This window comes from Sciurus carolinensis, unplaced genomic scaffold, assembly GCF_902686445.1.
Source record: "Sciurus carolinensis unplaced genomic scaffold, mSciCar1.2, whole genome shotgun sequence".
In the NCBI taxonomy this organism is placed as follows: Eukaryota; Metazoa; Chordata; class Mammalia; order Rodentia; family Sciuridae; genus Sciurus; species Sciurus carolinensis.
In genome coordinates this window covers 100,557-113,199 of record NW_025920267.1, presented here as the reverse complement: position 1 = coordinate 113,199, position 12,643 = coordinate 100,557, and the positions used below count along the sequence as shown (strand labels likewise).

Here is a 12,643-nt window from a genome sequence, read left to right as displayed (position 1 = left end):
CTTTCCTGGACAATAGGATTGTGTCTTCTTCTTCCCTAATTTCACAACTCTCTATTACTGTAGTGCCTCAGTCAGATAAAATTAATTTTATTTTTCTTATTTAATTTTTGGTATTGGGGTTAAACCAAGAGCTGCTCAATCACTAGTCATATTCCCAGCCTATTTTATTCTTTTTCTTTAGAGACTCTGATTCTAAGTAATTTGTTTGGGTCTCACTAAGTTGCTGAGGCTGGCTTTGAACTTATGATCCTCCTGCCTCATTCTCTCAAACCAGTGGGATTACAGGCCTGTGCCACCATGAGCTATGGTGTTCAGATAAAACTAATGTTAGGGTGGTAACAAACAAGTCATTTATTTTTAATTACAATAAGCACAGGAAGATGTTTGAACATTCATTTGAGTTCATTGTATTAATGATACAGCTTCGTTTCTAATAAATGGTTCCCAGAATTCAGCACATATCAAAGCCACCCAGGGGGCTTGTAGAAACTTAGAATGCCAGTCTTCATCCACAGAGTTTATCAGCAGTGAGTCCAATGGAGGGATCAAGAATTTGCATTGCTATCATCTTCCCAAATAATGTTGCTAATGCTGTTCCTATGTATTATTATTTTTCACCCCACCTTTTCCTTGAGATTCACCAACAATATGAAACCGAGAAACCAAACAGCAGTTTCAGAATTCCTACTACTTGGCCTGACAGATAATCCAGCATTGCAGCCCATTGTCTTTGGACTGTTCCTGTCCATATACCTGATCACTGTCCTAGGAAATCTGCTCATCACCCTCGTCATCGGCTCTGACTCCCACCTCCATACCCCTATATATTCTTTCTCTCCAACCTGTCTTTTACTGACATATCTTTAAGCACCATCACACTCACCAAGATGCTGGTGAACTTCCAAAGACAGAGTAAGACCATCAGTTACACAAGCTGCCTCACTCAGGTCTACTTTGCTCTGGTTTTCTTTTGGAATGGAAAACTTCCTCCTAGCAGCGATGGCTTATGACTGTTATGTGGCCATCTGCCATCCACTCAGGTACATAGTCATCATGAATCTGCACCTCTGTGTTTTTATGATTCTCCTCTCTTTGTGCATCAGCATTGTGGATGCCTTGCTGCACAGTCTGATGCTGCTATGGTTGTCCTTCTGCACAAACCTGGAGATCACTCACTTCTTCTATGAACTTGCTCAGATGATTAAGCTCTCCTGTTCGGACACCCTCATTGATAACATCCTTATATATATTGCAGCTTGCATATTCGGTGGTCTTCCTCTCTCTGGGATCATTTTCTCTTATACTCACATTGTGTTCTCTGTCTTGAGAATGCCATCACCTGAAGGAAACACAAAACCTTTTCCACCTGTGGGTCTCACCTGTCTGTTGTCTCTTTGTTCTATGGGGCAGCTTGGGGTGTACATTAGCAATGAAGTCTCTGACTCCCCCAGAAAGACTGAATTGGCTTCAGTGATGTACTCTGTGGTTCCTCAAATGCTGAACCCCTTTATCTACAGCCTGAGGAACAGAGATATGAAAGAACCCTTGAGGAAACTCATTAGTAGGACAGCATCTTTACTATAATGTTTCATAATTTGAATTTGGGTTCCTAAAGCATATTTAATTGCCAACTATCTTTGTGAACCAGATTACTTTAACCTTCTTCCACCATAGTATCCTACAATGACCAAGAAATTACTAGGTGCATTTTAACTTGGCTGGAACCTAACTTTGTTTTTGTTCTGCTCTCTGTTCTTTGACCCATAATTTCTATTCTCCAAATAATGCTTCCTGGCTTGACTTCCATAGATGCAGAACCTGTGGAAGAGACTCTAATTTAAACATTTTTGCCTGCTCAGAAGAAGAAAATGTGAGGTTGGAGATATCCGGAAAATATTTATGCATAGTTATTGTCATATTTTACAAATAGTGTTTACCTGCTTATGTGTTTAGGAGCAATAGAAGTACATTCTAGTGTAGTACTACTGTGAAGGGATTAAGCATTCAAGACCTGAGAAATACACACTGAGACCTGGTACTGTCAAATCATGCACATCTAAGGTAACTCTAGCATCTACCACACTCAGTTTCATTGTTGATGAAATTTGTATAACTAGATGATGTCATTGGTGTGATGGGACAGTGAAGCTCATCAGTGAAGATGTCTTGAGTCCTAATAAGGAAAAGAAAACCTAATATTAATGAGCTTTATTAATAAAACAAGGTTCATTACAATGACTCAATGGCAGAGAATGTGCTAGAACAGAGAGTGATACTACAATCCCTCCTCTATGAGGGGACCTCATCCTGGGACTGGTTTTCTAGGTCCCCAGGTTATTGCAGAACAAACTGAGGTCAGGTGTCACACCTGGACATAATTTCATAGACAGGAGCCCATGTGTCCTCCCATGGGTCCACAGGGGTATCCTTTCCATGAGTGAAGCAGACCACATCTCTGTGGTGCAGTGAGTTGTGGCCCTCAGATATACAGCTGCTGCCTCAGTCACTCGTGACTAACTTACATAACAAATTGGTACAAGGCACTTGTTTGCAATAGGGTACTGGGAGCCAGCCCCAGCAACTTGCAGGGACCCTGAAGGATGGGTGGAGTCAGTGCCAAGGAACTACACAAACCCCTGGAGCAACTTGAACCAAGTGCTGCTCATATTTATTTTAGCTCTTCTTTTATAGTATTAAGTAAATCAGGATTAAATAAGATACACGTTTTAGAGAAATTACCATAAGATTTGTCAGTAATCACACTTTCACACATAGTGGGTACATTAAGGTCAACGTATTTATTTACTTAAAATTACTCACATAAGCATATAACAGTGAAAGATATTTCCCTCTTTTCATCCTACTAGATTTGTTTACCCTTTGGTGTCAGACCTATTGTCAGCATAATGACTCTATTTTTTTAATCTAATTTTATTGAACTGCTAAGCAAAACATGCACATATCTTTAGCTCATGTTATTATGTTTTGATTTAACCTTAAAGGTCTACTATATTACCTAAACAAGCTCTGTTAAAACTAATTTGGGTTATTTTATTGCCGAACAATCAGTGTGAGTACCTACTTTTATCCTATTATTTTTATGTCATTGATTTATCTACGACATACATACATACATGAGACTTAAGCCAGCATAAACTACTCATAACCAGTTAACATGCAATGAGGGCATTAAACCTTAAGATAATATCTTTCTAGTTGTTTTTGTATGCTCTTTCTTTGTTCGTTAGTCCTACATTTCCAGGGTGGCCCTTGATGTCTAAGTCTTTGAAGGAAGGACAAACATTGGACATTTGTCCATTTACCATTAATATTAATTATTCATTTACCATTTTCGTTGTACATTCCTGAACTGGGAAGAGGTGGATCTGTGGGAGGTGGGTCCTTATGCTTATTCACTTGTTTCCCTGTAGTTGGATACCACAAACGTCCCCCAATCTTGTAAGCTAAGTAGGGCAGTACTTGCACTGTGGGGACAAGTCTCCTGTTTTGATTTTCAGGCTGTTTTGCTGGTAAAGCATTAACTGGGGTAGATGTGGTCAGCACAGGAGCAAGCAATTCCTGCAACTATAGTTTCTTGAAGAACTCCTCAAACTCTGTACCTTCAGACTTATATGTGTGATGTAGTACATTTCTAAAGCATTCCTTATCCTCTCCCAACCTCCACAGACCCTTTGAGGTTAAATTCTTATCACAACAATCAGAGAATATGATTTGCACTTGCATACTTATAAATATGATGATTACCAAAAAGAACACCCAATTCCTAGGAGAGATGACAGCGGCAATTCCTGGAATGGTGGCCTTGCCAAACCCTTCCCCATTCTTCGACCTTGTCAAGCAGCATAGCGGAAATGGTCCCCGACAATAGGGGATCTGTGGAGGAAGAGCATTAAGTGGATGATCTGGGTGGGTTCTCAGGTAATCAATGATTCCAGAAGGGAGAGGACACAAAAAAGAACATGTGGTAACCATTCAAGTCATAAGTAGATTGATGTGGTCAGTATTCATTGTTTTTCCTTTACCCAGTTGGCATTCCCATAAACCTCTGGTGCATTTATATCCCCAAGGCAACTATAATTGTATTATTCATTACATAAAAGTGCTTCCATTTCACCTGTGTAAATTCAAATTAAATAACAGGAGACTGAATCCTTGTCTCCTGTTATTCTCATCAAGTTACTTCAGCATCCATCATGTTCTTGGGTACAGCAGTTACTCTCTTATTCCAAATATTCCATAAGATTATACCCATTAGGCTGACATTAAAACTGAGGAATATTTTTTGATAGTGACGTAATTTTTTATCTATTTTCTTCTGTTGTAAATAAAGTAATTGCAACATTCTCTTCCAAGTCGAAAGAAGGAAATAAAAGGTGGATTTACATAGGGGTGGAATTGTGCGTTGTGGTCAAGTGGTTTTTCATTTTTGCATAGTTCAAAGGAACTATGCAATGACGTACCTTCTCAATAAAAATTACTGTTTTTCTTTATTATGCTTCAATATTTAAACTACCTTGATAATTTAAAGGGTGCAAAATGCAGGCAATTAATTTGTTTCTCTCATTTAGTGGCTCAGATTCCTTACACATACTATTATCTGTTTTTCTGTCTTTTGATGAATCCATGATATATCCACTGAATTCCTCATCTGTCTCAAAAAGGCAATTCATAATTGTTCTTTATATAATTGGAGTAGCCATCCTATACATGTATAACACACCTACATATATAATACTGCAGTTAGTTTTTTAGGAGAGACTAGTTTTGCTTGTGCTTCACGGTGTTCATGGTATTCACTAGATGGCCACAGAATACAGCTTCCACACAGTTTTCATTTGTAAATACTTAGCGTCATGCTCTGTGCTCAGGAGGTCTCGATTTTAAAACTCCTACTTTCCTTAATAGATGATTTTGAATTTTACCTTTAGAAAATTAGACTGAAACCACATGAAATTTATTTTCACCTTTGATGGGAGACAGGAATCATATTCATTTTTTAAGCACTTTTGATCAAATAATCCATCTTTGCTGTGAGATTAATTAAAAAAATAAGCTGTTCATTTACAAGTCGATGATTCCTGGGATCTCTTTCCTGAACAATAGTACTGTTGTATCTCTCCCTGTTCCAATATCACATCCTTTAATGAACATAGAACATTGTAACCAAAACTAAGTTTGCTGTGGTGATTAAAAAAAACTCTGAAATATTTTTTGTTCTTAATCACAAATGTATTTTACAACACGTAGGTACTTTTCTGATCATTTATATTTGTTCCCATGTTTGATAGCATTGGGAGGTGGGACTTGTTAAATTAAATAGGTTTTTATGGAGTCATGTAGCTTTGCAATGAGATTCATGCCCTCATAACAAGAGGAAGGGAGTAGAAATACTGTCTCTGCTAAGAGAAGATCCAACAAAGAAGTAGCAATGTGCAAACCACAAGAAGAGCTATCAACAGGGTCTGAATCTTCTGAGACCAGCATCTTGGGATTTGCGATGCCCAGTCCTTGGAGAAATAAATGTACACTATTGAACCCAGTCAGGTATGGTGATTTGCAATAGCAGCCCCGCTGACTGAGAATTACATTCATCCATGGATATAGATGAAAGCAGTCAATAAGAAGCCAAAGTACAAATCAGATGACCCAATAGCAACAGAACAGAAGATGTTCTCAAGAGTGTCTCATAGTTTTTATTTGTGCATTATAATAATAGGTAGTAGCAAGACTTATTATGCCATATTCATACATGCACATAATATAATGTGATTAGGTTTCTTAGCTTTTATTCCTCCTCCTGAGCTGCTTCTTCTATTCTATTGATCTTTGTTATACTATTATTATTACTATTCATATTATTATTATTGTTTTGATTTGTGCATTAATGAGTTTAAGGGTCACCTTTATGTTCTGTTTCATGAACTGTAGATGAATGGGTGGGTTTAAAGGAAGCACTTATATAATGATAGTACAGGGATATTTAAAGGAGTGATTATAATGCCCTATAATCTTTAGAAACTGATATTTTATAGGGATAAAATGATCAACTACTGGCTTCCCCAATCCAGCTTTTGTCTTCAGTGTTATGTGTCTCCTTTTCTCCACTTCTACTCCACTTTTCTCTATCTTACACTGAGTTAGTTGATTATACTCAAGGCCCACCCAAATAATCCAGGAAAAACTCCTCCTCAATAAATAATTCCTCTTTTCTCAAACACATGACATTCACCCAATTATCCTATAAGTCAATCAAAGGTCAGTGGGACAGGGCGTGAACACAGTTTGAGGCCAAGATTCAGTCCACTACTGAGATTCAGTCAGTCTAGTTGGTCCACGAGGAAATGAACTATGGGTGGACCCAAGGAAGGACACTCAGGTTTTTGTCCCTAGCTTCTTGTTCAGGTATGGCACCTGAATTTGCTGCTACCAGTTGGTGACCTGGAAGGGAACCAGTCTTAGGAAGAGGCCACCTCAAGGAGGACTGATTGCAGCCCTATACTTCTGGAACATTTCTTACCTCAGCTGTCCTTGTGAGAAAAGGCAACTGTCTTAATTGATAGAGCATTTCAATATTAGCCTTTCTTTTTTCTATTAGAACTTAGGATTATTTCATTGATGAATCTCGGTTATGTCAAAATCATCACAAACCACTGATATCATCTAATTATGCCAACTTCACAGAAGAAGGCACTGAATGTGGAAAATGCTATAATTATCTCAAGGTTGCAGTCTGCTTCACAGACTATGAATGGGCAACAATTTTCATCACATAAGACTAAATCTGGAGGTGATTCAGGTGACTCCAACCATAAGAACAGGTGGAGACTACTCTCCATATAAGACCACAGTTAAGATTCAATATATTCCTGGCTGATGAACTTGTACAGTTTTGCCTTTTTCTAGGAGCACACAAAAACAACATTTTCAAAAATCAGTAGACAGTGCTTCATTAACCATTTCTGTGAAACGTGAGAAAATAAAGTATGTTCTGTTCATAGGAATCATAAGTCAAATATCACAAAGTTAGAAAAGTAAAGTCAGGGTTCAAGACAAGTTGTAATGCACATGGTGATTATTTATCTAACTATGAGAAATATGCATTAAGACAAGTTTGTCACATTCAGGCTGAACAGGAATCCTGTCATTTTGACATATAGACCAAAGAGAAAGAACATACAGATGTGCAGATGGAAGTCATCATATCATAGAAAGGAAGTTGTCTTTCCCATGAGATTCCTCAAAGCCTCCTTCAAGTCCCTATTCCTCAAGCTGTAGATGAAGGGGTTCAGCATCTGAGGAACCCCAGAATACATTACAGAAGCCACAGATGTCTTCCTGGGAGAGTCAGTCCCTGCAGAGCTAATGTACACCCCTGCACCTGTCCCATAGAACAAGGAGACAACAGACAGGTGAGACCCACAGGTAGAAAAGGCTTTATGCTTTCCTCTTGTTGAGGGCGTTCTCAAGACAGAGGACACAATGTGAATGTAAGAGAAGGTGATCCCAGAAAGAGGAATGCCACCAAACATGCAAGTTGCAACATATATCAGTACATTATCCACTGAGGTATCAGAATAGGCCAGCTTGATGACCTGAGCAAGTTCACAGAAGAAGTGGGGGATCTCCATGTCTTCACAGAAGGATACCTAGCCGCAGCAGCAAAAGAGTGTGAAGGAGGGCATCCACAGAGCTGATGAACAAGGAGACCAGAACCAGCAGTACACAGAGGTGGGGCATCATGATGACTGTGTACCTCAAGGGATGACAAATGGCCACATACCGGTCATAGGCCATCACTGCAAGGAGAAAATTTTCCAACTATGCAAAATTTAAGACAAAAAAGATCTGGGAGAGATATCCTACGAAAGTGATGCTCTGATCCTGTGTTTGGATGTTCACCAGCATCTTGGGGACTGTGCTTGTGCTTAAACAGATGTCATTAAAGGACAGGCTGCAGAGGAAGAAGTACATGGGGTTTTGGAGGTGGGTTCAGAACTGATAGCCAGGATGATGAGCAGGTTTCCCAGGATGGTGACCAGGTACATTGACAGGAAGAGCCTGAAGATGAGGAACTGCAGTCCTGGGTCCTTTTTCAGTCCCAGAAGGGGGAATTCTGAGACAGCTGTTTGGTTTGTGGGTTCCATGTTGCTGGAGAATACTATGGGAAAGATGGTAGAAAACATCATTACCAATATGGACAGCAGCAACACTTTGAAAGAGGACAGAAATGCACATCCCTGATTCCCAACCCCAGTTATCTGCTGAATCACCCTCAGGATAAACGCAAGCAGTCTATGCTTCAACAATCCCTTAGGAATATTTGATGTAGTTTGAGAACAACTTCATCAAACACAAAAGTTTCCTCCTTGTTACTGTGAACTGGAATGAATATTCACATTTTTTTGTGATGTAATTTCTTCCCATCCCTCATTACACACTCCTTCTCCTCCATTTCTTTCATTGAAATGAGTTGCTATTGAACACCAATTCTCTTCCAGGCACTGTGCTAAGTGCTAAGAATGAAATAGAAGTGTGAGACATGATTTTGAACTAGAATTTTCCATGCCTTTATTTTAAGAAACATCAAGAATAAAGTCTGGAAATCTGTCTTCTAAAGCAATGGTTCCCTAATTTGGGCTTGCTTCAAATCATCATGTGAAAATTTATGTGTTTTATTACCATCCAGATTTACCCAGGAGGACACTCAGGAAAGATGAGTTTATATCATGGATATCAGAACCACAGTGCATGTTCAGCAAAGACTGGATTTGAGCTCAGATATTCTGATTGTTGAGTTGATTCTTAAGTAATTTCTGTCCTTGTCTCTGGATAGTACAGTATAGGCATTGATAATTGGCCACTCAGATGTCATCATTTCAATTTCAATTTTATTATTTCCCCTACAAAAAGCCTCCAGTCCATCCCTGATTTTCAATATATGTCCATCCTATCTGTGAAAACAATTACAGAAGGAGATGGAATCCTTCCTGTTGGACCTGAGCAAAGATTAGGAAATGTTGCCTCTACACCTTTGAAACTCAGAGAATACCCCCACAGGAACATAAGCCAGTCCTCATTCAAAGGGAAGCCACGAGATTCTCTACCTCATTCTAAAGGAGTTCTTCCCTTAATTTAATAAACAACATGACAATTAAAGAAAAACAACAAATAAGATGAAAGTGAAATGTGTAGGCTCCTAACAAAAGAGATCCAAATAGAAACAATTTTTGGATTCTCGTAACAGACACTTACAAGTTGACACATCCTCTCAGGACAACCTGGGACTTCCCTGGTGTGTCACAGAGCAGCAAACGGCCTTTGTCTGCAGAGTGAGACATAACTGGGTAGAACAGCATTTTCCTTTGTGTGCAATATGGAAAGCACACACTCTGAACGTGATCCAGACTCTAGAAAGTTTGAGGAGGGAGAAATCACCAACTGTACAAGAAACCAGCTGCTTGTGGAATGCATTAATCACCTTGCTTCTGGAAGTCATTTTGGATTGATTTACATCAAACCATCACATTGTACGCCTTGAATTTATACCAATTTTACTGAATTATCCTCCAATGAATGTATAAAAATACCATGGTCATGATTTATGATGAAATTCATCCAACAAAAGCACCTGCACACCATCACCACGTGGATCTCCCACTCTGATATTTCTTTTTTGATTTTGCACTTATAGTAGTGAACTGTGGCCCAGAGCACTCTTCAATCCTCAGAGAGAATAGTGTGTCAGAATAACTGATGAACAAGGACAGAAAAATCATAAATGCAAATATCTGGGAAGTGTTCACTGTGATGAAACAAATTCTGGAATTGATGGCCAGGAGGAAGAATAAGAAGGGAAAAATTGATTAAACACTGTCTGTGAAGTGGAGGTGAGTGGAAATGCACAGACCTGAGTGATGCACATACATGTGAGGCATGGACATATGATAATATGTATAGGGACTAAAATGATTTCAACAGTGAATGAATGAGACACATGAATCGCACCAAACGCCAAATATGGGACTTTAGACATCTGGTTGGTTTAAATAGGAATGTTGTCCAAAAGCCTCACCTGGATGCTGAAGGTGGAAGATGGATTTCAGGAAATGCAGACTAACATAGTGTCAGTTGTTCCTGGTCAGGAAGGCTCATCTCTGGGAGGAGCTCAGGAGCTGCATCCTGGCTGGGGCAGGGCTGCTGAGGGAGGTGGTCCCATGCTGATGCCTTCAGTCTCTGTTTCTCTGCAGGCTCAATATCCCAAAGTCCTCATTAGTTCAGCTATTTTACTAACAGTCTGATCCCAAGAGTGCACGTCCTTGAAGACCAGCTCTGCAGGAGTGAGGGATTCAGAATGGCTGATTCCTGACCCCTGAGGCCGTGATTGCACCACTCAGTTCTCTGCCCATTTCTGTTCACTTGCATTGCTTGAGGCTTACATCTCTCCACCAGGGCTTCTTTAAATTACAAACAAAGCCATTATTTTAATTAATCATTTTGGGAATCTTGCTTTAATAATTTGGAGACATTTCCTATATGGGTGGGTAAAAATAATACTTCCTAAAATATTAACTAAGTCATTGTTAGTCAGCTTTCTGTTGCTGTAATGAATACTTCAGAGAGGTTCACTTTGGTTCGTGGTTTGAGAGGTTTCATTTCATGGTCACTTGGTCTGTTGCTTAGTCAGTGACAGCACAGTACATCATAGAGGGAGACCATGGCAGAAGAGGCCAGTTCAGTCATGGCAGCAAGGGTATGAAAAGAGGGAAAGAAGAGGGACCAGGATCCCAATATCCCCTTCAAGTGCAGGCACCCAGGGACCAGAATTCCTTCCACTATGTCCCACGTCTGAAATGTCCCAGCACCTCCCTCTAGTGGCACATCATGAAGACCAAGCCTTACCATGTGGAACTTACAGTGCAAATATGCAAATATCCAAAATAATAATGTACCAGTGCAAACACCCAGGGTGCTTCTCCTTGGTCAGACAGCTTTTGGCTGGGCCATAATTTATGTTTTTTAATATTTTCAAAGAATCTTCTAATACGTTCTCTTTCATCACTGCTGACCACCAAAAATGCAGACATAGCTGTCACTTCCTGCTTACCATTTCACCAATTCCATTTTCACTTCCATCCCAATAGTTTCAATTATTTTTTCCTTCACATAAGATGAACTCGAGGTGCAATACAGGTTGTTATTTTAATCAAGAAACAATTACAAAATTAACAAAAGGCAGAATTCTGTAGCTATGCCCATGAGCTCAACACCTTGGAATAGATTTCATCAGCCAATTTATAGGTGGGGGTGGAGTTCTGTGTTAGTTTTCTTTTTAAAACATTTTACGTATGAAGGCTTCAATATTTTCACACTGAATGTAACTTAGAATATGTTAAGTCTGTATGTCCATTGGATATTTTATTTAAATGGATGACTACATAAGGAGTTTCTTCACCATGTTAACCTCATCCACTTTAAAAAATGTAAAGAGTATATAAAAGGTATCAGTGGCATTATTTCAAAAAGGTCAGTGTTTCCATTGACAACCCCAAACACAGCAATATGTAAAAGGAAGATGAAGGTTTCAAGGGATAAAAAAAAACCCTCAAATATAATAGGATAAGTAAACAGAAGCCAAGGATCTCTATGGATTCATCTCCATAAGCCAGAAAGTACTTCCTCTTTGACAGCTGAGGACACAGTGTTCTAGGAGGATATTAGTGTTCAAGCGCAGAAGCAGCTTCTGTACCTGAGCAACGAACATGGTTGAACTTGAGCATTTCCTGTCCGCATGGCTGTGGAGCTGGAGCACCCAAAAGTTTCAGAAAAGCCTCCAAAGAAGAACTTCACTGAGTTTGCTGCCAGCTTTGTATGGATTTATGGCAGCATGCACATCATTGAGCAGAAGGCAGTAAACTGGATTTAGGCATAGAGAACTAATTGGTGATGGGTGAGAGTGATTGTGAACCTGCCACAGGAGAAAGTTCGCTAAAGCTCTCATTGGGTTCACCTTTGGAAAACATGGGAGTAGAATAGCTGTGGAGAGTGAGAACAGCGAATCACATCAAAGACAGTTGCTATGAATGGAGAAGGCACCGAGACTTCAGCCAGGCTGAGATGAGATGTCAAGCAATGTTTTACTTTTGCAGTTCTGGGGATAATACCAGGGCCTTACATATGGGAGGCTACCACTCCAACACTGAGCAACAGCCCCAGACACAGGGAGCCATTTTTTGAAGAGAAATTCAAATACTTTGAAGTCACAAAGTCAGACACCCAAGATGAACATCTATCTTAATGTAAGGGGACTCACGATTAGTACCCAATTAGCAATACTGAACACTGAAGCTTCTGCAAGATTCTGTCACGTGACTCCTGAAAATTTCCACCCATAAATAACCACAAAGAACTTCTTAATTCTCAAGACGTTCCATTCACTGCCCACTAAAGTGGTGTATCACCAGCAGCAATATCAAAGCAGGACCCAGATTCAAGAGCAGAGCATGTTTTTTTGATGCCTTTTAAAAGGCAATGCTCTAAATTTTTTCAATTGATGTAAATAATTCTTTCACCACTAACAATCACTGAGGCAGATCATTAGGGAAAATAATGTCCTACCAACTCA

The 12,643-nt window shown here is 39.5% G+C and overlaps 1 pseudogene; it reads right to left on the bottom strand.

The window, feature by feature from the left end:
• Nucleotides 1-7,223: 7,223 nt before the first annotated feature.
• LOC124975397 (olfactory receptor 7G2-like) lies at nucleotides 7,224-8,165 on the bottom strand (annotated as a pseudogene).
• Nucleotides 8,166-12,643: the final 4,478 nt, after the last annotated feature.